Raw genomic sequence first — 26,870 nt, 5'->3', positions numbered from 1 at the left:
AATTCTGTAAAGCCCTGTGGGGCAACCTTGTTGTGATATAGGGCTCTACAAATACAATTGAATTGAATTGAACTGAATAGCTTTAGTGATAGTGATGATGAATAAAACTATCTGTGCTTCATGAGAGATGTGCCTTGCATACTATTTTTAATAAAGAACAGCATCTGTACAATAAAGCCTTCACCTTCATTGTTTCATCTTAGCTCTTTAGCCTCCTATACTGTAATGTAGTTTTATATTATACTTGTCAGTGACCAAACAAATACTGCTACATATAACACTTTATTACATATGAGTGTAACATAGGTAACATTGATATTTAAATATATTTTGGTCAATGATTTTTTTTTTTTTTTTTTTTTTTTTTTATGATATGCCTAATAAGTAACTATTTATCCTGATTTGGTACCAAGGGCAGAGTGGGTCCCTTTTTCATCCCGGGAGTTTTATGCCCAAACCAGCTCACTTTTTCCATGGAGGAGGAATTTGAATAAATGAAACAGCAGCTAGCTTTTACAACGCCTTTTTTATAAGTTCAGGTGTATGTTGGTCAGTTAACTGAGAACACTTCACTTTAACAATATGTTTAATTCAAACTTAAATTAGATAAAGATTTACAGGGTGGGGAAGCAAAATTTACAATATTTTGAGGCAGAGACTGAAAGACAGTGTATGACCAATTTATTGAAAGTCATGAGAATTTATTTGCCACAAGAAAATTTACATAATAGAAAATGTTTTTATTCTATGTGTCCTCCTTCTTTCTCAATAACTGCCTTCACACGCTTCCTGAAACTTGTGCAAGTGTTCCTCAAATATGCAGGTGACAACTTCTCCCATTCTTCTTTAATAGTATCTTTCAGACTTTCTCGTAATAGTTTTGCTCATAGTCATTCTCTTCTTTACATTATAAACAGTCTTTATGGACACTCCAGCTATTTTTGAAATCTCCTTTGGTGTGACAAGTGCATTCAGCAAATCACACACTTTGACGTTTGCTTTCCTGATTACTCATATGGGCAAAAGTTTCTGAAAAGGTATGGATAATAGTGTTAGGTATGATTATGATGTCAATATATGTTTGGTTTCAAAACAAGTGACGTAGTGCCTGCTGAGAAAAAACAACTAAATGTTCATTGTAAATTTTGCTTCCCCACCCTGTATAAGGTAAAAAAAAAAATGATAAAGATGAAAACGCATTTACCTTTGTACAGGAGCAATAAATTGAAATTAAAATAATTTAAAATTGCGTTTTTCTTTCCAACAAAGGTGCTCTATTGTTAGTGTGGCAGGAGGATTTGCTCCTCCCTTCCCCCCGTGTGCCAAATCGGCATTGATTGAAGGGAGGCGCTACCCGCCGTATATATACGCAGGTGCAACTACTCTCTCTCTTTTTCGCTCTTCCTCATCAGCAGCGTTGGCTGTGTGGCGTTTCTTTTTAAAATCCAGTGTAACGCTGGTGGCTGGTCGGCGAAGCTGAGAAGTGCGACTGACTTCTTGAGCAGCGTGTGGAAGCGTGTTTCCCTGTTGGCGTTTAATCGGGTGCATGTACACCGTGTGGTGAAGCCGGGTTTAAAAAAGTTCCATTCTACACATAACGTGACTGTGGAGCCGGCGGACATCCCCAGAGTCCACCACCGCAATTTCCCTCACCCTCCGAAGCACTGCTGTTCTAGCCGTTTGGATTGCCTTTTATAATTTTATTTTAATCCCACATCCGTGGCCTCCGTGCGGAGTGACACGGATGCACCATCCCCCTCTTCGGCGTTTCCTTCTTTTCATTTGGTTGATTTGTATTCCGTTGTGTTGTGTGTTTGTTTGTTTGTTTGTTCGTTTGTTTGTTTGGTTGTTTGTTTGTGTTATATTGAATTGGTTTCATTGAATCTTTTGTTACATTATCTTCATTTGTTTTGTGTTAGTGTATTATTGGGTTGTGTTTTATTATAATTGTATGTATTCCATTTGTTATATTGTGTTTCATTGAATCTTGGTTTATTGTGTTCCTCTTTCTTTTGCATGGTTAATTTGCTTATTATACTGCATTTTTCTGTTTAGTAACTTTTGTTTATTGTTAAGTTTTGGGTTAGTTGAATTTCTAGTATATATATTTTTCCTTTTTGTTTAGTGTTTGTCTATTCTTAGTTTGTTATTGTGTTTTGTTTAATTTTGTGTATTATAGTTTGATTAATTGTTTTTTTTCTTTACTTTAGTTGAGGGGCTGGGGGCAGCACGTGGCCTTTTTTTAAAAATTGTTTTCTCTTTTCTTTTGAACAGGTGCCGTGGGCCTTAGGGCGGCAGCATGATCCCTGGTGGTGGATTTTTCTTCACAAGTTTCCAGTTTTTATTGGTGTGCAGTTCACGGGTGTTGGTTTGCGGTCCCCTTTTTTTATATTTTGTTGGATCCCTGCCATAGTGGTAAGCCCCGGCCCTGTTCACCTGTATGGGCCACGTGCTAGCTTTTTAATTACTAGGTTTTTTTAGTAGCAGTCTTTTAATAATATTTTGTTCAATAAATTGTTTTAAATCGAAACCGTCTATGCCCCTGTGGTATTGTTTTCAAATTTGAACCTGTGAGCCCTCTTACTAATTTCCTGGGGTGCAATTCCCCAGGTGGCGTTGTCACCCAACTTCCCTGCACTCTCTCTCTCGCCACATTCCGTAGTGGCAGATCCAGAAAATTGAACGGGGGTGGGGCTATATATTCAGGGTCCCTACGCAAGTATGGAAGGTATGGTATTTGATTTTATAAATTTCCAGGTCTAGAAAAGTATGGAAAATAGAAAAAAAATGTATGGAAAAATAAGACTGTTACCACTGTTCTATTTTCTAAAACATACAATTATGCTTATATAGAGAGAAAGAAATGGATCGATCTGTTTTTTTAAGGCACTTGCTAGCACAGCTAAAACGTTTGTGTGAGAGCATATACAATAGGCTACGTGTCCCAGAAAACATTTGGGCAGATTGACAAGTTGAATGCCCAACCTTCTGCTCTTATCCTCCTCCAACCCATTTTAAGGCCCGCCCAGGTGTCGTTAAGTTTCACTGCTGCTTCGATGGACAGGTGATGTCCACGCGCTGTTTGTGAACGATATATTTAACATGCCTGGTATGATCTTTGACAGAACTCATAATAGGTAGATGTAAATTCTCTGAGGACTGGCTCACAAATCCCAAATATAAAGACTGGTTGGCTAAAGATCCTGAATGGATTAAGAAAGCTAAATGCAGACTTTGTGTGAAATCATTTGACATCTCCTTCATGGGGGAGGCGGCGGCTGTGAGTCATACGCAGGGGAAAAAGCACTGTTGTCTTGTCACCGCATCCTCTGCACCGAGAGTCACAGCATTTTTGGCTCAACCCAGCGTGAGACCAAGTCCGACAACATCAAGTGAACTTGCCCACACACCAGATGATGAACGGTGAGAACATGCAAAGATGACCAAAGAACTACTTCAGTCTGCACGCTTTGCACAACAGATACCATTTGTTCCTTGAGGAGGAGAAGAAGAAGAGGGAGAAAACACGGCAAACACAGAAACAGAGCGTCATGCAGGATGAAGTTGATGAACTCAAGAAGAACAGAATAAAGCTTCAGACACGCATAAATGCACTCCTGGCATCAGCAGATGAACTTGCAGTTGAATCAGAAGCCACTGACAAGATCTCTGTCTTTGCTAAATCGAATGCCCTCAGAAAAGCTGCTAAAAACAAAGAACAATAGTTAATGCAGTATGACAAAGACATAGAAAAGAAAATATCTCAAATTAAGGCATTTTGAGGATACAGCCTAGCCACACAGTCCAAGTCAGACCTGTACAGAACCAAAGTAGCCTTTGTGTGTGTTTGTGTCTGTGTCTGTCTTCGTGTGTGTGCGCGTCTGTCATGTGTCTGTCAATCAGGCTGCTATCGAAGGGGCTCTGGAGCCAACTCCAGATCTTCCTCAGTACTGTGGTCAGGAGGACTGACAATGGAATTAACCTATATGTACCTGTTTTTAATAGCCAGTGGATGAAGCACTGGGCCTTGTGCACGGTGACCAGTAAAGCAAAAGTACAGGTAGGTTATACAGAAGCTTTTCTCTGCATGTACATCCCTTATGTTTCTCCAGCTCCATCCTTTTGTCCAAACATGGTTACAGCCAAAATGCAAAAGTGAGGCTTCAAATCATTTATGGAAAAACAAATCTGTGATATTGTGACTATATCTCACTCCTTTTAGACCATCTGCTTAAACTAACAGAAGTACCTTAATAAGCTCTGACATTAAGCACAGCCTTCGATATTTGTAACTGCCCTCACACCATCTATATTGTGCTATGAGAATGTCAAAAAGTAGCAACAGAGACATAATAAATTCATTTCCTCATCATCAGTAGAGTCAGCTCTTTTACATTACCCCAAACCTCAAATTTAAATGTGTACTCGGCTAAAGAACCACCACTTTTGTTCTGTGGTTGGAGGTTGACACACGATTTCTAAATGAATATTAACCCGAGACTGTTGACAAGATGACATGACAACAATCAACTTTAGTCTGTCACAGTCTCCATAAAGACTCAGATGATGAGCTGTCATGTTGAAAGTGAGTGAAATTAGGCCAGAAATAAATAGAGGGAATTAAATTAAGAGTGCAGTTACCCAAATAATTATATCACACATTTTCTTTTAGATTAACGTGTATCACATTTTTGAGAAACCCTTTTTTTTCTAAGCAATTGCATAAGCAATTATTCTCAGGCAGAGAAAATTGCTTGCTCATTACTTGTGTTGTTTATCCTTCATGGTTTATTTGACTAATCCACAATGAGCCTGAGAGAAATACTGTTTCTGTAGACCTCTTTAGAGGTTTATAGCCTGAATGCAGCATAAAATGAGTGTGATGAGGAGAAATATATTACAGCATACCTATCTATCTATCTATCTATCTATCTATCTATCTATCTATCTATCTATCTATCTATCTATCTATCTATCTATCTATCTGTTTTGCAAATGACAGGTTGATATGTGCAGTTAAAAAAAAAAATACAGCAAAGGAAGACATCTCCTCTATTCACAACCATTATCAAATTTATCTGTAGCGCCCCTTTGCTCTTCAGGCTTTAACAGGGGTAGCTAACCTGGGTCCTTGTTACACATGTAATCTCTTACAATATTAACTAACCCTTGTCTGTGGAGCAAAGTGCATACCCTGACGGTGTTACGTACAACAGACACATATCAGCCATCAGACAATCCAACTGCTGTTTATACATAAGCAATGTTGTACATTCCCCACCTTACCAAGTATGCAAGTTTTATCAGACAATGGTGCTAAAGTGTGAAAATAAAAGTAGTCTTTGCATGTCATTATCAATAAAAAAAATCCCCTGTCTATGTTTTACTATTCTTATGTTTTTGGATTCTGTATTCAAGTGTATGTAACATTTTATTACTGTACATGTTCAAGGTTCCTAATGTCAGTGACTTTATACACTTGCATAGTTTAATCCACTATAAAGTGTCATATTCTATAAAATCATCACCTATCTGTAGAGTCACAGTCCTTTGAGAGACACGTATCTCTCTAAATTTGAACAATTTATGATCTAAGAAAGGCTGCTTTCAGCTTATTACAGCTTAAGATGGAGGAGAATTTTATCCTCATTTGGACAGGCATGATTCTAACTGAATGGGAAGGTACTGAAAAGTAGTTTAAATTTGGTCTATATAGTAAAGTGGTGGTGCAAAAATTGTAGTATTTGCCTCTAAAATGTGGAGAAGTAGGAATAAGGTAAAGTCAAAATGCTCTGAGCTGCTGTTTTGAAGCCAGTTTTTTTTTTGTTTGTTTGTTTTGTTTTGGGGGTTTTTTGTAATTTGGCAGCCATATTGTGTTATTGAAACCAGAAGTGACAATATTTGGACAAAAGGAGAAGAACTACAGTAGCATGAGGAGTCAGAGGTGTTTCAGAAGGATCATGGATAATGCTAAATATTAGCTTATTGACTCTGGAAAACACTAAATTTCATCAGTCATCTCATAACGTATTATATGGTCTTGTTAGTGTGACCTAATAACCAGTGGTGGGCCGTCTGGGCCAGCAAGGCCTTCTCTGCTGGCGTAAACATAATCAGAAACACTGAATTACATTTACAGCCTTAACTATAATATTTGTTCCATGAAATTGTATTAATTTAGTCGCAATAGACGATTCTCTTCATTTCTTAGCATTTCTCTTGGCTGCACTGCTTCCAGTACGTGTATGTGGATGGAAGATACTTTTGTCCAATCAGATTTCAGTCTGTATGTGTTGCCAGGGTTGATCTAATCTGCCCTGGGCCTTCAAAATGAGTAGTGATGATCATATAACTTAAACTGTATAGCATCAGGATTGTTTGTGTAACCAATGAGATTTCAGCTAGCTGGCCCTCAGTGTTACCAGCATTTATATTTCCTCTGATTGGATGGTAAGAGCAAAACTTATTTGATATAGCTTTGGCAATATTCTTTTTGATTTGTGCCAGTAAAGCTCATTTAAGTGAACTGAACTGAACTATTAAAAGTAATACAAAGTAAGGCCAAGGAAAAACAGCACAGTATGAGCTACATTTTCATTGAATTGCAAATCTGATTCAGTTTTCTGACATTATTTTCCGTTTATTTTAACGCGTACATTTGGTTGGATCATTTGGCTCTCGTTTTGGAGATTTTACTGGAAATGTGAGCTAAAACTCACATCTAACTGCTCTGTCTTCTGTGCAGGTTCCTTTCCTTGCCATTATCTGAAGAAACCATCTTCATTATCTTGTTATCTTCAGATAAAAGCTGATCGTTTCTGCTGAGATCACACCTTTTAGCCCAAAGCTGTTGCCTCCATTACACATTTTGAAGCCATTGTGTCACAAGAAAGAGAGAGACGGCTCATCATACCGCCGATTCTTAATTTGATGAAAGCGCGATTTAATTAAAGTATGATCTTGACAACTCAGCTTTTGTTATCTTATTGTTAAAAGAAAATTAAATTGGGATCAGGCAAAAAAGTCTCTAAAAGATAATTGCGTGAGTGCAGCGCTGCTGTTTTCAGTTTCTGCAAGAAAACAGGAGATATTCTTCATGAAAACTACATAGTTGGTTACAAATAATTCAGGTTATTAATCAATGAGAGATGAGTATTGCTTCCAACTTCATTAGATAATAATACATTTTAACAAGAATCTGCAGGTCTGGTTTCTGGTTATATGCAGCAGGAGCTGTAAATCCCTAATGATCAACGGCTGATTGCATTTACTATGGAATTACCTTGAAAGTTAAGTGCGTTGTATGTTTTCCGAATTGATGTTTGGATCCCATTGCTTGAAAATGAGGCTAATGAAGAAATATTTGAAGGATCAATTTTTAATTGCTAATGTTAAGTTTACACTGGTATCAGTTTGTGCTGGGAGCTGTTTGATTGCCAGGAAGCTAATGTAACATTTCAAAGCAAAGCAGTGTCTTAGTTGTCTATGTCCATGTCAAAAGCCTATATACTAAATTCAATGTACAAGACATGGGTGGATTTTTCAGCAAAAATCCTTTTACTCATTCCAGTCTTGCTCCTCCACTGCTGAAGCTGTGTAAAACACTAGGTACAGTTAACTTAGAAATGGAGATGGAGCTAACCTCAATAAATGAATGGTGTGGAGGTACTGCTAGATTGTTGCTCTAAAAAAAAAAAAAACAAAACCCTAAAACCTCCAGCTCCAGTTGACTCTGATGAAAACTGTCACTCTTCATAAAGTCAACCATTTCTTTTTAACTTTTCCCAAGAAAAGAGTGACAGGAAACAAGACACGAATGCCTTTTGGCAGATTTCTGAACTAGCAGTCTAACAAACTCTTTGAACAAATTTGATAACAGCACCATCAAGGGAAGACTGACTCAAATCTAGACAGACGTCATTCTTTGACAAGATATGCTCAAATTTTAAATATTGTTTCTGAGGATTTTCTTTAAATTTCCACCACCTCTTTCTGTCAATCAAGTCAATGCACATTGCTCTAAGTAACCTAAGTCTATCATGACTGTCTGTGATCATATGACCATACTTAGTTGGATACTTAGCCAAGAATATTTGTCAGTGTAGGTGAATTCAACAGTATTATCCTTACGAAAGCAGAAAACTAATTAATATTACTACAACATTACTGTACAGTGTGATGCTTATTTTTCAGTGGTGAAAATTCTCAATGCTCACGTAGAGCTACAGCAAGTTTATATAAAATCAGTCACAGCAATCACAAGTAATACATAAGGAATAATGTACAATGCTAATTATTAATGTGAAATAAATCCTGGCAAGATTGATGCAGGTCACTAAAGCAATGTGGAAAGGCGTTCTGTTTATTTATTTATTATTATTTGATTTATTTGCTGTTTTTAAAAACAAAATGTGACTGGGACCTTTATTTATTTCAGCTGAAGGAGATACCAGGCCTTTATTTGGTGGAGGTTTGTATTAGACTAAAGTTTTTAATTTCTCTGCACAAATGGTCCTATTTAGTATAAAACCTTTTACTGATGTGTGCCTGTTTGCATTGTTAAAAGCATCATTTTGCACCTTTATAAAAATGCATTTCTTCATTATATTACAATACCCCCCCCCCCCCCCCCCCCCCCCGTTGTTACAGTTGATAGAAAGCATTGTTTTCTTTTATTTTATAAATGTTGTGTATCCGTCATGCTTATAATTTTCTACTGCTAGCTGAACAGCAAGACACACCTGCAGTGACTGAAACCATACAAGAACACTTCAGATGAGTGATCTACAATGACAAAGTGTTCAAAATAGATGGACTATAATGTTAATACATAAGAATGAATTTGTAGAAATATATGTTGTGCTTTACTGAAGGACATTATTTGACAGTTTATCCATATTTTTACCCAGCATGTAGTAGATGACCAGCTTTTATTTGTTCATGTTGACTTTTACTCTGGGTATTTTTAGAGCCTTGGCTTATAAATTACCTTTTGAGGAAATATAGCATTATAAAAATCAATAATTAATAAAATTTGATTTGATTAATGGTTATTATTTTATTGATATTACTCATACAGAACTATATACAGCAAAAGTATAATACCAAAAGCTGTGTAATAAGTTATCTTATTTTAATTTTTAAAAAATGGTTACAATATGCCTCCTCATTACATTTTTAACAGGATACTTAGTAATCTAACAACAAAGACATTTTTTATTAGATTGCAAGTCCCAGATTTTAAAGAAGTGTCTGGAAATGTCCATATTAATGACAGGGGGATCTGCTTCCATGGTTACTTGGGTCAGACTCATTTATCCCTGTAAAGCCTTAACCATTAAATCATTGACAGAAAATTCCAGCTTTTTGAAAATGGAGCCTTTATTGCTCCTTCTGAACAACCCCCCAATTTTTTTTTTGAAATATCAATTTCCATGTATGATTTTCAATTTTGTTTCATATTTGATACATCAGGTCTCAATGCTCAAATATTATTTTTGAACAAACAAAACATAATCTGACACAAACATGTCTAAAAATTGGAAATTCCTTTTCACAATTGTCAAAGTTCTGCCTCCTTCCTCATTAATGACAGTCTTGTAGTGTCACTGGAAAGGCCTCTGGTGAACAAATTCCTCCCCCCTGGTGGATTACCCTGTGTATTGCATGTATCTAATTGTATACATCAGGCTTTTCAAGACAAAAATATCACACTGATCATGTAGAGGGCTTCAAAACTCATGTATTAAATATAGTATGTTCGGCGTTACAGGATTAAACATCCTTCATGAGACACAATTTTCTGGAAATGAGCCTGATTAATAGACCCTGGATTCACTTGTCACCTTTATGAAAACAAAAACCTCATGTAAAAAAAATACTCAAACATTTCTTTCTGATGCCCGATGACTCAAACGTAGCCAGTTTCACCTTGATTTGTTTACAAGTTTCAGTCAAACCTGGTGTATACTGCTGTATGTGGAAGTGTTTGTATTGCCTAATTGGAGCAAGAATTGAGATTAAGTTATTATGCAAATAAACTTTTGCTGTCTGTCGCCACAGGGGTGCAGACAGCCATATGTGCTTTGATTTTGAGTATCAGGAAAAACTAATAAGGAAATGTTACAGAAAAAGTAGAAAAACTTCCTTTTAGTCGTCTACATTTTTCATCATTAACTCATACATGAATGGAAATGGTACACAAGCCAAATCAATACTCCTGAAGTTGTTAGACATTTATAAATAGGAAGAGGAAAACAATCTGTCTGTTCAGCTAGTGTTAATTATGCCAATGTACCTGATAAGTGAATTTCCATACTGCCAGAGAATAATACAAACCCAAATATTAGTGGAACGTAAGATGTGGAAATTTGCAGAACACTGTCCAACTGCATCCTGTTATAAAGATAAAGAGAACCAGAGCTATTAAAAATATACATCACTGTTGTCAGTTTACAACAGCAGAATCCCCCTGTGGTATTTTCTAAAGCTGCTGAAATGTGTAATGCATTATTGATTAATATTTACAACAAATGATACAGGTAATGCGCTTATACTACAGCATTTATTGGATTCTCCACAACAAAATACCGCATAACAGGGTTTCTTTCAACACAGTGAACTTTATACTCAAAACAATAATGCAAAATCTCTTGTTACTGAGACGACACCAAATCTTTCTTTGGTTTTATTAGATGAGCAGGTTTTCTGTAAATATTCTTCCTAAATGGCAAATGTAGAAAATGCAGTGAAACACCTAAAACAAGTATTTATACATGTCAGACTCTTAAATTTAATGCTTTTTAAGACCAATGGAAATATAATTCAGAGTTTTAGACAATTTGGCATTTTTACTTATTCAAGCATTACTGATAAATCTACAAAACACTGAACGATATGTACATGGTCCAGTGCGGATTTTATTTACAATGGGTTAGGTTGATCTATTTTGCAAACAAATGAAATGTATTGTTAAAGTTTAACAGAGCCTTGTTTTATAATATAAAAGTTGGACAAAGTGTAGCAATACATAGGCCAAAAGCATCAAATTACAGGATGGATGCTTGTCAAAGTATTTCACACTTAACTTTTTCACACTCTTTACCTCTTCCACCATGCTTTGCATCATAAACATAATTCCAAGAGAACATGTTTACAATGGCATGCTGCTAGCATGCACATATAATTAATCTTCAAGATACAAGATTTTTATTTGCCATTTGTGCACAGTCCAAACCTGTCATTTCAAAGAAAAAAAAAACATTTAGTCTTAAATAAATAGTACTAAAAACACATACTAACTAGAAGCACTCGGAGAGCGCAGACCTCCGCCAAGGCTGATCAGTGCCCCCCCGATCACCACCAAAATTTAATCATTTCTTCCTTATCCCATTTCCAACAAACCCTGAAAATTTCACCCAAATCTGTCCATAACTTTTTGAGTTATGTTGCACACTAACGGACAGACAAACAAACAAACAAACAAACAAACAGACAAACAAACAAACAAACAAACCCTGGCAAAAACATAAAATAAATAATAGTATATAATAAAAATAGAAAAAAATAAAGAAATCATAAACGATCTTTTCCATGTTAACAAAGGTAGTGTACTAATATTTGCTAAGTAGCTCATTTTTTGGTCAACAAAAAAACGAAAAATGAGCACTGACTAAAAATGTCTTACTTTGCTCTTCAAACACCTGGTTTTGAATTCTCCTGCCTCACACTCAGGTGCACAAAACACATTACCTGGCAATCTGTACCGTCATGGTCATCCATGTGCAGAAAAAAGCAATGAGCCAGTCCAGTTTTACCAGAATACAAATACATTTACATTTCCAACAATAATTCAATAACTGAAAGCCACAGGACTTACACTCATGTTATCGAGCCTGCTGCTCCACAGGCATGTTCTGTCAGCTTGCATGACAAGAATAACTTGAGTTTATCAAATTGAACTGACTTGCTCTCGTCCCAACTGGCACATAAAACAGTCACAGATGGTTACAGTAGGTGATGGAAAACAGAGACAACTCTATTTCCTTCTCTGCATTTTTTGCTCTCCGTCTCTGTGAGTGGGCACTCTTATTTGATAAAAAAAAAAAAAAAAGGAATACCAACTTTAGGTTCAGCAATGCAGACATAGAGATTTTCTTTTTTTTTCCAACACCTTTTTTTTTTTTTTTTACACCTGGCCCCCAGGGGAAACTTCCCAGCTATACCCTCAGACTGGCTGAATGCATCGCTCAGCTACTTCTCCTTTTTTCTCAGCTGGATATCTGTGGCTCATTCACCTTGTTGAGAGTGTAGGGCAGAGAAAGGGAAGAGCTGATAGTAGACGGGGAGACATTTTGTCAGGCAGTCAAACTGTAAAACGTACACAAAGACCTGTGAAGATAGATGGTTGAAAAGGCAGCCAGTCAGGAAAACTAGAAGGACACTCAAAGAAAGGACAGAGACAATAAAAGGGAGAAATAAATTAATCTGCAAGATGAACCTGCTCTATTAATAGGACAGGTGACTGCACTGGTCACTGCCAATCAGCTCCTGTAAATCCTAGTCTTTATTATTCAATCTGAGGTCTCCTGACTCTATATCCACCTCCTCATTCTCAGACAGATGGTCAACAAAACCAATTAACCTTTCTTCTCCTCCCAGTCTCTCACCTGCACCATCATTCACTTCTCCATTCAGCCTGGTCCCTAAAGGGAAGAGTCTGACACAACCTGAGCTTTTCTTTTAGAAAAAGAGCAGGCACCCACCAGGTTGGTAAGCATGAATCACAGAGAGGGGGGGAAGCCTGGAAGAGTAGAGTTACACTGTGTCCTCCAGCTTTATTGGCATCCTTGGAACAGATGAGTTCAAACTGCCATAAACAAGAGCCGGAACATGAAATAAGCAACTTTTTATTGGACTGAGTGTAAGAATGAGGAGTGTCTACAGTGCTTTTAGAGACATCGATACAGTGGTGTAATCGAGTTTATTGTAACAGATATACTCAAGTACAGCCCCAAAATGAAGTCCATATGGAAGATACAGACCTGATCAAAATCTTAAGACCAGTTGAAAAATAGCTAGAATTTACCTTTTGCACATTTGGATCTTAATGAGGTTTTAAGTAGAGCTACAATTTACAAAAGCAAGAAGGGGGAGTGAGACAAAAAGCACTTTGAAAAAGTAATTTATTGAAAACAACAAGTAAACTGAAATAGGCTGTTTATCAGCTGATCAAAAGTTTAAGACCGCAGGCTATAAAAGCCAAAATCTGCTCAAAATTCTCATTTTCTTTCGGGCATTCACACGGTCATGCCCTCCTGATGGCTAAAGCTAAGAAGCTTTCTCTTCTTGAACGTGGTCGGATCGTCGAGCTGCATAAGCAAGGCCTCTCGCAGCGTGCCATTGCTGCTGAGGTTGGACGCAGTAAGACATTCTAAATTTTTTGACAGATCCTGAGCATTGTGGAACAAAAAAGTCAAGTGGTAGACCCAAAAAAATTACACCTGCGCTGAGCCGGAGGATCCGATTGACTGTCCGTCAAGACACAGGGCGGTCCTCGACCCAAATTAAGGCCCTTACTGGTGCCAACTGCAGCGCAATAACCATCAGACGGCATCTGCGGGAAAAGGGTTTCAAAAACAAAAAATGAATTCAAAGACCTCGTCTCCAACGCCACAAAACTGCCCGTTTAGACTTTGCCAGGGAGCATCAAACATGGGACATTGAAAGGTGGAAAAAAGTTTTATTCTCTGATGAAAAAAAATTTAACCTTGACGGTCCAGATGGCTTCCAAACGTTACTGGCATGACAAGGAGATCCCACCTGAGATGTTTTCTACCCGGCACAGTGGAGGGGGGTCCATCATGATCTGGGGTGCTTTTTCATTCAGTGGAACACTGGAGCTTCAGGTGGTGCAGGGTCGTCAAACAGCGGCTGGTTACTTGCAGATCTTGCAGCGGGCATCCCTCATGACTGAGGGCCCTCGTCTGTGTGGTAACAGCTGGGTTTTTCAGCAAGACAACGCTGTAGTTCACAATGCTCGCTTGACGAAGGACTTCTTCAGGGAGAATAACATCACTCTTTTGGACCATCCCGCATGTTCCCCTGATTTAAATCCCATAGAGAACATTTGGGGATGGATGGCAAGGGAAGTTTATAAAAATGGCCATCAGTTCCACACAGTTGATGCCCTTCATGAAGCCATCTTCACCACTTGAAGCAATGTTCCCACCAGCCTCCTGGAAACACTCGCATCAAGCATGCCCCAACGAATTTTTGAAGTGATTAACAAGAATGGTGGAGCTACTCATTACTGAGTCCTACTGAGAAAATTTTTTGTTCTGGTTGGGAGAGTTTTTTGTAATTTTTTGAGCGATGGTCTTAAACTTTTGATCAGCTGATAAACAGTCTATTTCAGTTTACTTGTTGTTTTCAATAAATTACTTTTTCAAAGTGCTTTTTGTCTCACTCCCCCTTCTTGCTTTTGTATATTGTAGCTCTACTTAAAACCTCATTAAGATCCAAATGTGCAAAAGGTAAATTCTAGCTTTTTTTCAGCTGGTCTTAAGATTTTGATCAGGTCTGTACCATTAAAAAGAGCCATTACACTGAATATCTCTGCAAAAACTTTTTTTTTTTTTCACCCCTGGAGTTATTCTGGGCTCGTTTGTTTTCTTTGGCATCTGGTGGTCCATTTTTAAGCTTTTCCATTGCTAGAAAGGTCTGAGGTCAAATAAAAGACATCGATGTCCGTGTCAGCATTAATTCAGTGCATTCATTAATTCAAAGGTGTGTACACCAGTCTGTTGAGATGGACCTTTGGATTATCCAGTATTTTTCCAGCTCCTTTGTAGTTGAGATTATTAGCAGTGGTGGGCCGTGCATTTGGTAACAGGGCCTTCAGTGAGGACTTACTCAACTTAAAGGTGGGGTATGAGATCTTAGAAAAACGGTTCGAGCAAGCTACATTTTAAAAATACTCAATTCAAAAGTCCAAACCCCTTTCTTCAGACATCCCTCCGAAGCCACACCTCCAGAGTACTGGCACACACAAGGCTTGTTCTCGAGGGTTCACGAGCACGGCACAGAAACAACTCGCCCGGCTCCGGGGGCCCCGGCTCTGGCAGCTCCAGCAGCCCCAGCCTCGATCCATGCATACCTCATTCAGTCTCCTCCAACACTTCCACTCTTACAGAACAGCCCCAATTCATACCAATCTGGCTAACGTTACATTTCCTAGTGATTTATGTTGGTGACAAAATAGTTTGCCGGTGAACTTTCCATCCTAATATAGCCAAGCTCTGGCTTCATTTCCTGTACTAGTGCTCCAAACTTCTGAGAACGCACGATTCATGCACAAAGAGGGGTACGCGCAGAGGGGGGAGGTACAAATGGCAGTTGAGTTTGATAGACATATCAACATTCAGTCATTTTGACTGGGCGGTCAAAATGATTGGATGGTGTTTTTTCAGTCTTGTCCATTCCACAGGTGACTACATTTTTTATTTTTGTGTTAGAGCATTTAATTAATTGGTTGTAATCGGAGTTTGAAGGGGATTTTAAGCAATATAGTAAAAAATGCTCCAGGAAAACATCTCGCACCTCACCTTTAATCAACCTCTTAATAGCACCACTATGATGTCAATTATAACTACAATTATGGAAACCATCAATACTATACAAAAAACGCAAAATAACAAGGCGTGGCATTAAAGAGAGAGAGGGAGGCATTTTGCAGACTGAGGGTGAATACCATTATTACTAAACCAAGAAATCCAGTTAAGACAACCCCAAACCTCTACACTATAACCACAACTGTGCCATATACATTATCTGGAGAAGTTCAGAATCAATATTTATCTAATGACAAACACATAAACAATTTCAATAAAAAACCCCATCATGGCCTACTCCCCAGAGATGCTCATTAATTATACACAAAATCCAACCTCCTTTCTTTGCGCAGGAAAACTTCATTGTCCCTGTCATTGGTAATCGCTGTGTTTCAGTTCCATCAATAAGTCCTTTTTTATGACCAGCAAGGCTAAGGCTGTGAATCTCCTCTGTCCAGTCGTATACTTGGCATAAGTTTCAGAGAACGTCTGCTCGACCAGCTAGCTAGCGTCAGGGTTGGCCGACCACTCCTCACAATGTCCAGCTTTTCTGTAAAAGTCCACCCTGAAAATAGATTTTTAAGTATGTCCAAGACCAAATCGTTTTCCTCTCCTCCGTCAGCCACTGTGGGTGTAAAAAATTCCACCTCAAATGTATTAAAATGAAGGATAGGAAGAAATCATACACCCTAGGACATATGACAACAATCAGGCAAATAAACAAAGAACATCCTCAATATGCATACATACATACATACATATTTATACATAGATCAATAATCAAATTAATTATGAATTTAAAATTATAGGATGAAAATGTCCGATCCCAGGAAAAGACAAAAAGCAGAAGAAATCTATTTCACAGTCATGAATCAGGCTGGAAAAAATACGGAGACATACAGAGCATGATAAAGATATAAAAAGCTAAACTGGGTGTTTTCAGCGTAAGGACTACAGACTTCCAGAGGACAAAAATTATTGGAACAAGTAGACTAATGCTTCATCACTACAGTCAAAGGCAAACAATATATTCAACCTAGACTAGATGTGCAGTTGTCATTTTTTGATAATGGGTTGGACAGGCTTTCAGAACAACTGGGTAATGAATGGATACCCCTAAACCACATCAGGTAAAAGCCACAGACATCTAGACCTCCCAAGAAGTTACAAAAGTAAAAGTCCAAAAAACACAGGTACAAACATTTGTCAAGTCTGACCACTTGTAAAAAAAAAAAAAAAAACTGCCAAAATGGGTCATTTGTTTATGTTTATGTTCACGCATTTGGCAGACGCTTTTTTCCAAAGCGACTTACAGGGGAAAACCAATTATGCCAGACACCTAACATAATTTCCGACACAACAAAGTGCAGACCTCTCTTCAAGTTCCGAGGACAAAAGTACAAAAGCTACAAATAAAAATATCTGTCAAATGTGACAAATTCAAAATTTGGTTGGGTTGACCATGACCCAGCTACATTCTCAAAATAAGGGAAAGGGTATTTTCTGAGATCTGAGGCAAACAATGACAGTAATTCTCTGTATAAAGACACTCAGTATCACTGACTCCTACATATAGTATGTGTCTGACCTTTTAACCAGGACAAAAAAAGATTGTTTGTGATGGTACTGCAATATATCCTCAGCAGCTTGACAGGTAGTATTGAGTATTTGAAATGGGATTGTAGGAAGTACTGATCTCTAAAGCCCTATTTGGACGGGATTAGTTTTACGTATGTACATGGGGTAAAGTCGTAATTGCCAGAGATTTTAGTCCCGTCCAAATGTGCTATGTCAGTAATCATTACCGCACAATGTCAGTAAAGATTACAGCGACTTATACCTTCTGTAAAAGGGTCCAGGAAAATGACCCCAGGAAACCTTGTGTACTGTCGGAATTGGCGTATGACAAACACGATTCAGAAGCAAAGGAAGGTCAAAAGCACTTGTTAGAGGCACGGGACTTCTGATTGCTTTAGGTAAGCTAAGCAATGTAGCAGGGCTGTGTGGCTAGTAAATAAAAAATGTTAGCAGCTTAATCATCCGGTTGATGGACAATATTATTACTAAGGAAGCAACGCCATATGCACGTGATGACAAGAGGGGACGGTGGTGCATGAATGGATTTACCCCTCCCACTTGTGGTAGTTTTACTGATATTTCTTGTAACTGGCCATTAATATTACTGATGTCTGGTGGTAAAGTGGCATTACCTCATGTACCTATGTGAAACTAATCCAGTCCAAATTTGTGCGTAAGTCTGTGTTTACCTGTTGCACCACAGTCAGTACACCCCTGGTTTCAAGGAGCACAAAAGAGTATGAGCATGGTAGATGAGCAAAGTACTCCTGTTGACAGGGGTAGCCACCAAAATGACCACTTGAGAATATTTTCACTGCTTTCACTTGCCTTTCTTTAGACAGCCATTTCTAATGGGGAACTCAAGTCCCTAAATTGCTGGTCTACCACTGCCTCAGTCACTTAGATTTGTAACATTGAGAGACTTTGATATTTTAGCACATTAGTTTGGATCCAAACAAAGCAGAGGCAGTTCCTGTGTTCTGCAAGGTAAGATTATTGGTTTTGTCCAGAGACCCTTGCACCTTTGTAGGAAACAAAAGCACAGTCCACAGCTTTGTTTCTATAGTGGTTCTCCTGTCTCCTTTTCCAAAATGGTGCCTGTGGACCTCAACTAACACTGACTAACTCTCTGATATGTACATCATACAAGCCCACTTTAACCTTGTACCGCTACAGTTTACATTCCTTTGCACATATCCCCACCATCACATTTGTGATATGCAAAACTCTGAAAAAAATGTTTTAAAAAATCTATTTTATGAATTTAAACCAAAACATGTCCAGTGTGTAACACTTATTGAAATGTAAGGACATGCCATTACAGAAAATTATTATAAGAGCCAGAATTATGTTTTTATTAGTGTACTTTATAAGCACAGAAAAATGGAGATTGTTGACTTTGTTACTTTAGAATGCGTAATTAATATCTCTAGAGCATGGGTATCAAACATATGGCCTGCAGGCCAAAACTGGACCACCAACGGGTCCAATCTGGCCCCCAGGATAAATTTGTGAAATGCAAAAATTACACTAAAGATATTAACAATTATTTAAAGCTATACCTACCGATGTGGCATTTTTCACAGCACTTAGTAAAAGTTTGAACATGAACAACCCACCTCCCTCCAAAGCCCCGCCCGCTTCCCCCTGCCTGAGCTCTGATGCTCCCCTCCTCTCACCTGATGCACACAGTGGAAGCGGAGGTAGAGGCAGAGGTCCAGTCCGCTTCGGCGTGTCCACAGACCCCTCCCTCAGCAATCAGACACATCATCCACCTGCCGCAGGCCCCCGGCTCCTGTTTCATCTGTAGACCCTGCAAATTCAAGATCATCTTTTCACCTGCTGATGGTAGCGCAGGAAAGGAATGGGAAGTCTATGACTTTCCTGCTGGTGGTTGTGGAATGGGCATGTACAATACAGATGAGTCTATTACAGGCAGTCTCTTCACTGCACCTCATCACCTGGGAGATGAGGTGCCCAGGTGATGGACGTGTGCACTGTGAACTGTCTCCGCAAATTTTCCATGGACATTTGAGGTTTCATACTCCATACATTTATCATCCTACATCATCCTACATTGTGTGACACCAAGTACATGTACATGTATGAGTCCTGCGGTCATAAAAGCTGACCTTTGTGCAGACCTGTCTGTGGAGTGGAAAAAAGGCGAGATAGTGATCCAACCTTTTTTCCACCACTGACTAATTTACACAGCCAAGCCAAAGAAGTAACAGAGGTGAAGTAGGCTGGACTTTTACATAGCAGACCTGCGTTCCAGAATCAAAGGGGCGGTGACGCAGCGCAGTGTATAGTGCACATATGGAGATACTGGGATGGATTCTGCAGCAGCCGCCCCAGGTACCAGTCCTGCGGCTTCATGCCACGGGTGAAAATGGCATGCAGTTGCAGCACCAGTGGCATGTAGCTGCAGCACCTGCAGCATCCCTGGCATGAAGTCATGACACCTGCGGCATCCCTGGCACACCTGGGGTAGCTGCCACAGAATCCATGCCACTGCCTCCATATGCACCCGCTGTCTCTCAGGCGCAGGGGTCACCATCATCAAAACAGCACACCTTGGTTGTGGAACGAGAGGTGTTCCTTTTATATAGTGTTCCAGAATCTTAATTCCACTGTTCCTACCTCCAGAGGTGTTACAAAGCACAATAAAGGTGGGACCAAATGATCCCACCATTTCATTTACACAGACGTTGTTCTGGAATAAAGGCGGAATAGTCCGGTGACAGAAGTGCTGTGTAACAGGGGCTACTGTGATCTGTAAGTTGTAATGCACATGTGCAAATGAGAAGCTGAGGCATACGACTGCGTAAAAATTCTACTTAATTTTCTTGATAAATTTGAGTTTTTTCATATTTTTTCATGTTATTCACATGTTTTTAAAGGATAGTTTGAAGATGTAAACATTTTTTTTAAATGTAATTTTAGTGTGTGATAGGAGTGATTAATGGTGACTGGGGTAAAGTGACTGATAGGAGCCGTCTCCTACCTGGAAGCCACTTTTTAAAACATTTTTTTCTGTTCAGGAAGCACATATTTGCTCTTCTGCATTCAGAAGCTAAAGAGACACAGTGAGCTCTACAAACTACAGCTAGGCTGTGCAATGCCGTTCTCAAGTATATTGACAACCTGTTTGCAAACAGTGGCGTTTCTCAGGATTTACCTGATATGCATGCTGCTTAATAGGTGGAGTGGAAGCCTTTTCTGGGCAGAGAATTGATCCCACCATCTTCTGCCTCTGAGCAGGACAGAGCTGTCTTGGCGCTGTCCAGTGCTGAATCTATCCATGAGGAGGTAGCCATAGCACTGTCCAGTGCTCAACCTATTCATGAGGCTCAGGTAGCCAGTGCTGATCCCATTGAGACATAGGCTGTCCCAGCCAGGCCTGATGTCGATGGTGAAATTGGTCTGTCCACTACTGTGACCCAAGGACGGTTGAAATATTCTCACATTTAACACCAGGGGGAGGACGTGGTCAACTTAATAAAGTCACATCCTTCATTGTTCTCAGATGTACCAACACAGACCCATGTGCTGCAGCTCGATTAATTATAGCTCAGCTTCCTCTGTTTTAAAAGTGTTAATGGTAAAGCAGTGTAGATGTAGGCTACCATACACACATATTGGAGTATATGACTCTTCGACATGGTGAAGTTGAGTTATTTGGAAGAAATAAATCCATAATATCAAGTAAGTCCATAAGATCTAAAATGAGCATGCAGAGAGAGAGAGAGAGAGGAGGACAGAGATGGGAGAAAGAGAGAGAGAGAAAGAGAGTGTGTGCTGCAACACAGGAGAGTTTTTGTACTTTAAAATTTATTTTTGTACCTCTGTGTTCCATAAGCCATATAGATAATAAACATTCAATGTAATGTATGTTTTGTGTATCAGTAATCTACACATAATTTTACATTATTTTTGGTGATAAATTAATTTAAGCACCAAAAAAAACTGAGGAGCTGCTTGGGAGGCGAAAGAGCCGGCTCTTTTTTGTGAGCTGAGCCATAAGAACCAGTTCACTTAATATATCCCATCACTACTCCTTAACAGCCCTGGATGAACAAAATAGTGCGTTTGTGTTAGTACCTCTAACACAAGTCAGTGATGCAATCTGCAGTGTCACCACTAAAGGTCACTAAAATTACATACTGAACCATTATATTTGTATTTGTATTTCATTTTACTCTTTTTTTTAATCAATACTTTTTGTGGTACTCATGAGGCACAAGACTACATTACTTCCTCAGCATAGTAGTTTGTAATTTGACCCTAATACAGCCACTTTCACTTTCAGCTTCAGCTGCATTACACATTTTGGCAATACCTGATTCTTTTGGAAAACGCCATCTGGAGTAAATCTATGCAGATTTTCACCATAACATTTACAACATAATTCTATTATAAAAGAGATGAGGATAATTTCTTCTGTATTGGCCTCAATAGATGTCAGACTTTAAACACTTCCACCCACACACAGACACACATATTAAATTTTCCTCAGGACCACTGAAAAGAAATAGCTCCTTATATCTGAATATTTTTTGCAATCAGATGAAAAGAAAGTCTTGGCAGCACCGATGATTAAATTTTAATAATCCCAACTAAATAGCAGATACAGAAAGCAGTGAGCATTTGATTTAAATGCCACATCCAACACTGGCCACAGTCTCTAGGGGTTTAACACTTCTTATCAAATATAAATAGTAATATGCTGGCATTATGCCACATGTATGATGTAGATTGATGTACCTATTAAAAAGTGGCATAATGAACTGTCTTTTCTATTCTCTTTAGGTTCAGCAATAAAATAAAATTAAGATCCATTTCTTTTCATTCATTACTATAAATTATTCAGTCAATTTCTTCCTCTTTTTTCTTCAGGAGTCAAATGAGCTTCTGGTGGATCATTAAGACAACGAAGAGTCTGTGTTGAGTCTAGCTCCAATTGCCTCAGGAGACAGTTACTACTCAGAAATATTTATTCTGGTCTTTATTAAGATTGTTAGTAACTTATTTGCATCAGGCTTTTTAGAGATGATTCAAACAGAGCAGTGCCTTCACTGGCACTTTACAGCAAATTTTATTTTATTCTACTGCCAATACCTTGATCTTTCTCATTTTTATGCTTGTGTGTTGTTTGTCTTGTGCTTTCACATTAATATTATCTCAGACACTTCTCCACAGGAGGCAGGTCCATGAAGGCAGGGGAGGTTAGTGCTCACTTTTTGAGAAGCAAAAGTGAGATCATTACTTACAGGAGAGTAATGGGTTGAATAAACTATTCCTAAATCTCAGTATGATCTTTAAAATATTTTTTTCTCTATTCATTGGAGGAAAAAAAAAAACAAAACATTATTCCAGTGATTAAAATGTTTCAACAGTGACATCTGCAGGGCAGGCAACAGGGGGAGGGGCAGAAATGGTTGGAGGAAGGGGAAGCTCTCCTCCTTAAGGTGAAATCTCTTATAGACATTTATTTTAAGAAAGTCAAACTCTACATAATACCTTTTTGAACAGATGCTCCAATGTTTTACACCCTATAGAGAAAATAGTAGAAATTTATTCATTTGTTTGTTTGTTTGTTTGTTTGTTTATATAAAACTATATGAAATAAAATGTATGAAATGAAAGAGAATTCAAGAGGAATACAAACCCTGCATGAAACAATATTCATCAAGTTATCATGTTTCAGATGTCTATAGAACAAAAAGCTTTGAGTCCTCACAGTGCTAATGTATGTAAAGCTGAAAACAATAGGTCTACAAATAAGATGTACAGAAGTGTTGAAAAAGTAAGTGAACTGATCCGAAGCTATATTGTCTCCCTACATGGCATGGTGTTTACAATAACATTGTTGTAATATAACTAAGTATTATATTATAATGTTAAATTTTATGTATTCATTCTAGGGCTGCACGATTAATCGATTTTAAATTGAAATCGGATTTTTTAAGTAGGACGATTTTTAAAAAAGGGAAATCGTAAAATCGATTTCATCTCTCGTGCCTGCGGGCCGCGGGCTTCCGTAGGCTCCTTCTCCTATCAGTGACAGCGGTCTGTCACAGAAGTCCGTGTAATGACCGGACTTTAAATGTGTTAATGAGCCCGCAGTACTTACAGCAATGTAAACCGTGGCTTCACGCATGGATCCCGCAACTGAAATATAACTGCATGTGGATCACTCATCTTAGTTGTTCCGGATCCGTACCGTACTGTCTTCTTCCGATCCGGGTCCGGGTCTCGGGGTCATCAGCCTCAGTAGAGGAGCCCACACAGCCCTGTGCCCACGCACATCCACCAACTCCACAGATAGAATCCCTCCAGCGTGTCCTGGGTCGGTCTATTCCACGCACAGATCCCCCAATTTAAATAGAACCGCATGTGGATCACTCATATTAACGTGGTCCACGCACACAGGCACGCACGACTGATAATAATAATAATAATAATAATAATAATAATAATAATAATAATAATAATAATAAACTTTATTTGTATAGCACCTTTCATACAGAAATTGTAGCCCAAAGTGCTTCACACTGATTGAAAAAAATACAATATTAAAATACATTTAGATTTGATTAGAAATACAATAAAATAAAAATAAATATAAAAACAGCGCACATTAAAATATTTGATTATGCATAGAATTTTTGAAGTGCAAGAAATAAGATGAAATGTGAGAGAAATACAATAAAATAAAAAATAAAAGCAGCGCACATTAAAATATTTGATTATACATAGAATTTTTGAAGTGCAAGAAATAAGATGAAATTTGAAATACAGTAAAATAAAAAAATTTAAAAAAAATCCGAAGTGATGCCTGTCACTGACTTACATTGGTTTCACTTCTGTGGGCTCAGATACCCAGAAAAATAAATAAATAAATACATAAATACATAAATACATACATATATATATATATATATATATATATATATATATATATATATATATACATATATATATATATATATATATATATATATATATATATATATATATATATATATATATTTTTTTTTTTTTTTTTTTTTTTTTTTTAATGATTAATTTAGTCCTCTTACTTGCTAAATTTTTCATTCACAAATGTAAGTTCTGTAACACAACACCAAATATTATTTATTTTTTGAAAGATGTTGAACTTTATTTAAAGCTGTTAGATAAATCTGGAAACAAAAAGGCAGGTATAAAAAAGGTATAAAAAACATAACTATTTGTACTGATTTGGACATTGTGTTATAGTGTATTCCCCCTGGCAAACTTATGTTATTTTCTTGTTGGATACATTGTTTGTATACTCTACTTCATTCAATAAAGATTTAATTAAGAAAAAATATGATGTGATGTGATGGGTTCATCACGTGATACCATCACAGATTTGAGGTCAGAGCAGTGCCTTGCACTGTGGGCTGCTCACAAAAACAACATGCTGACTTCTGTTGTCTTTTGTAGTTTTACCCTAAAATCAAAATCAAAAATCGAGTTTTTAGAGGAAAAAATCAGGATTTTTTTTTTTTTTTTGCCAAAATCGTGCAGCCCTAATTCATTCATTAACTAATTTTCCAAACAGTTTAATCCTCTGATGGGTCTTGAAAGTGCTGGAGCCTATGTCATCCACAATCAGACACAGGAGGGGTACATCCTAGATGTGTCACCAGTTCATCACAGGACTAACACCAATGAAAAACTCTCATTCACCTCTTTCTCACATTCACTCCTATGGGCGAATTAGAGTGACCAGTTAACCTATGAAGGTGCGTGCCTTTGGACAGTGGGAGGAAGCTGAAGTTCCCAGACGGAACCCACACTGACACAGGGAGAGCTTGCAAACTCCACATAGAAAGGCCCTGATGACCATCACTGGCATTGAAGTTCTCTCACTGGGATGCAAAATTTAATTTATGTCACAAAAAATAAAATACAAGAGTTAATGGCCATTGGCTGAATGACTCAAGAAATCATTCCTGCCTGTGGTCATCAGACTGTTTAACTCCACCGTATAATCTCATATTTTGCACACTTATGTAGATTTCTTTAATTATCATATTGCTAATATATTGTGTAGTACATGTTGTACAAATTGCGGTTCTAATTTTGTATCTTAATGGAGCTTTTTAATATGCATATATATATATATATATATATATATATATATATATATATATATATATATGTATGTATGTATGTGTGTGTGTGTGTGTGTATGTGTGTACTAGATAGAGCAATCTAATAGGTAAATGGATTGATCAGATGCCATTTCTTTAATTCTTCAGCTAAAAACAGGGGTAACTAATGGGTCCGTAATATCTAGACAATATACTATATGTAGCGGTTGTATTCGTGCGTTGTGGTAGATATGACAAAACTGAACTTCATTGGACACTTGTCATTTATTCCTGGTAGAAAAGTATACAGTCAGTCTCATCAGTAACACCCTGTCACACTGCTAAGCAGGTAGACAGCACAGTTCCATTTAGAATTAAAATAAATATAAAGTAAATACAATTCATACCTGGCAGAAAAGTATACAGTCAGTCTCATTAGTAATACCTGAGCCTTGTTCTCACACTGCTAAGCTAAAATAAAATAAAAAAAATCAAAGTTAGCTAACACACCACATATTAATCATGCTATGAACATATAATTAAGAATATTGTCATTTTCATTCAAGAATATGCTTGACCGATAGGGAGCTAATCATTACACAAATATAATGGTGTAATACAACCACTTAGATATGATCAAATTAAAAAATGTAAAATAATGATGGGACTAACAATGTGTGTACTTACCAGGTAGACAGCACAGCGAAACTTTGTTGCTATCTCCCTGGGGTGCATGACCCTAGTTTGCAGGGGTGTGGCGTTCAGTGCCCATAAAATAAAATTGTAATTAATACAAGAACAGTGTGAGAGATGGCAAGTGGAATCACACACTACATACATGAACTCCGTTACATATACATTGTAAAAATTCATGTCTGTATCTAGGTTGTTATTTCCCTTTTCATGTAGAGTGTGTAAAATAGCACAGTGTTTGCCTCTGGAGCACAGGATTATAATCAGAAAGAAGGTTTGCAACCCATTGTTTTAGTGCTTTTTGCTTCATTTTACTTATGACTATTATATTGTACATTTTGCTTATATCTTTGTACAGCATGTTGGGCAGCTTGCGTTGTTTCAAATGTGCTATATAAATAAACTGGACCTTGACCTTGTAGACATAAATAGCCAACTAGTGTAAAATAGTATGACAATGGAGGTTTTCCTTCTATCCTCTTCCCACTGCGTCGCAGTAATCTAGATCAGTGATTATCACACTTTTTCGGCTCGAGACCCAAAAGAGAACTGTAACATCTCCTTGGGACCCAAACTTTGAACATTTCACAATTTATAAACTAACAGTAGCATGCCCATTTTTACAGAAAATCAAATATTACAGTATTTTATATGCTTTGCCATTTATTTTATAAGAATGAAGGCTGAGCTTCATTTACTTTGATTTAATATTGTGAAAGCCAGCATACAATAAAAGTACTAAATGAACAAAATTATCAGAAATGTTCAAAATAATAAACAAAATTGAATAACATAATCAACTGACAGACGAAAAGGCACAAAACCTAAACAAAATAGTCAAGAAGATGGACAGCATTATCAA

General features: G+C 37.7%; 1 long non-coding RNA gene across 1 annotated transcript; it reads right to left on the bottom strand.

The window, feature by feature from the left end:
* Positions 1-2,996: 2,996 nt before the first annotated feature.
* LOC115432500 (uncharacterized) lies at positions 2,997-21,559 on the bottom strand. Its single transcript, XR_003937216.1, has 4 exons — positions 21,550-21,559; positions 14,910-14,917; positions 9,797-9,802; positions 2,997-3,194 (listed from the first exon to the last, which is right to left on the bottom strand). It is a non-coding gene; the product is annotated as an uncharacterized LOC115432500 (long non-coding RNA).
* Positions 21,560-26,870: the final 5,311 nt, after the last annotated feature.

This window comes from Sphaeramia orbicularis, chromosome 14, assembly GCF_902148855.1.
Source record: "Sphaeramia orbicularis chromosome 14, fSphaOr1.1, whole genome shotgun sequence".
Classification (NCBI taxonomy): domain Eukaryota; kingdom Metazoa; phylum Chordata; class Actinopteri; order Kurtiformes; family Apogonidae; genus Sphaeramia; species Sphaeramia orbicularis.
This window is presented reverse-complemented; position numbering and strand designations above follow the sequence as displayed.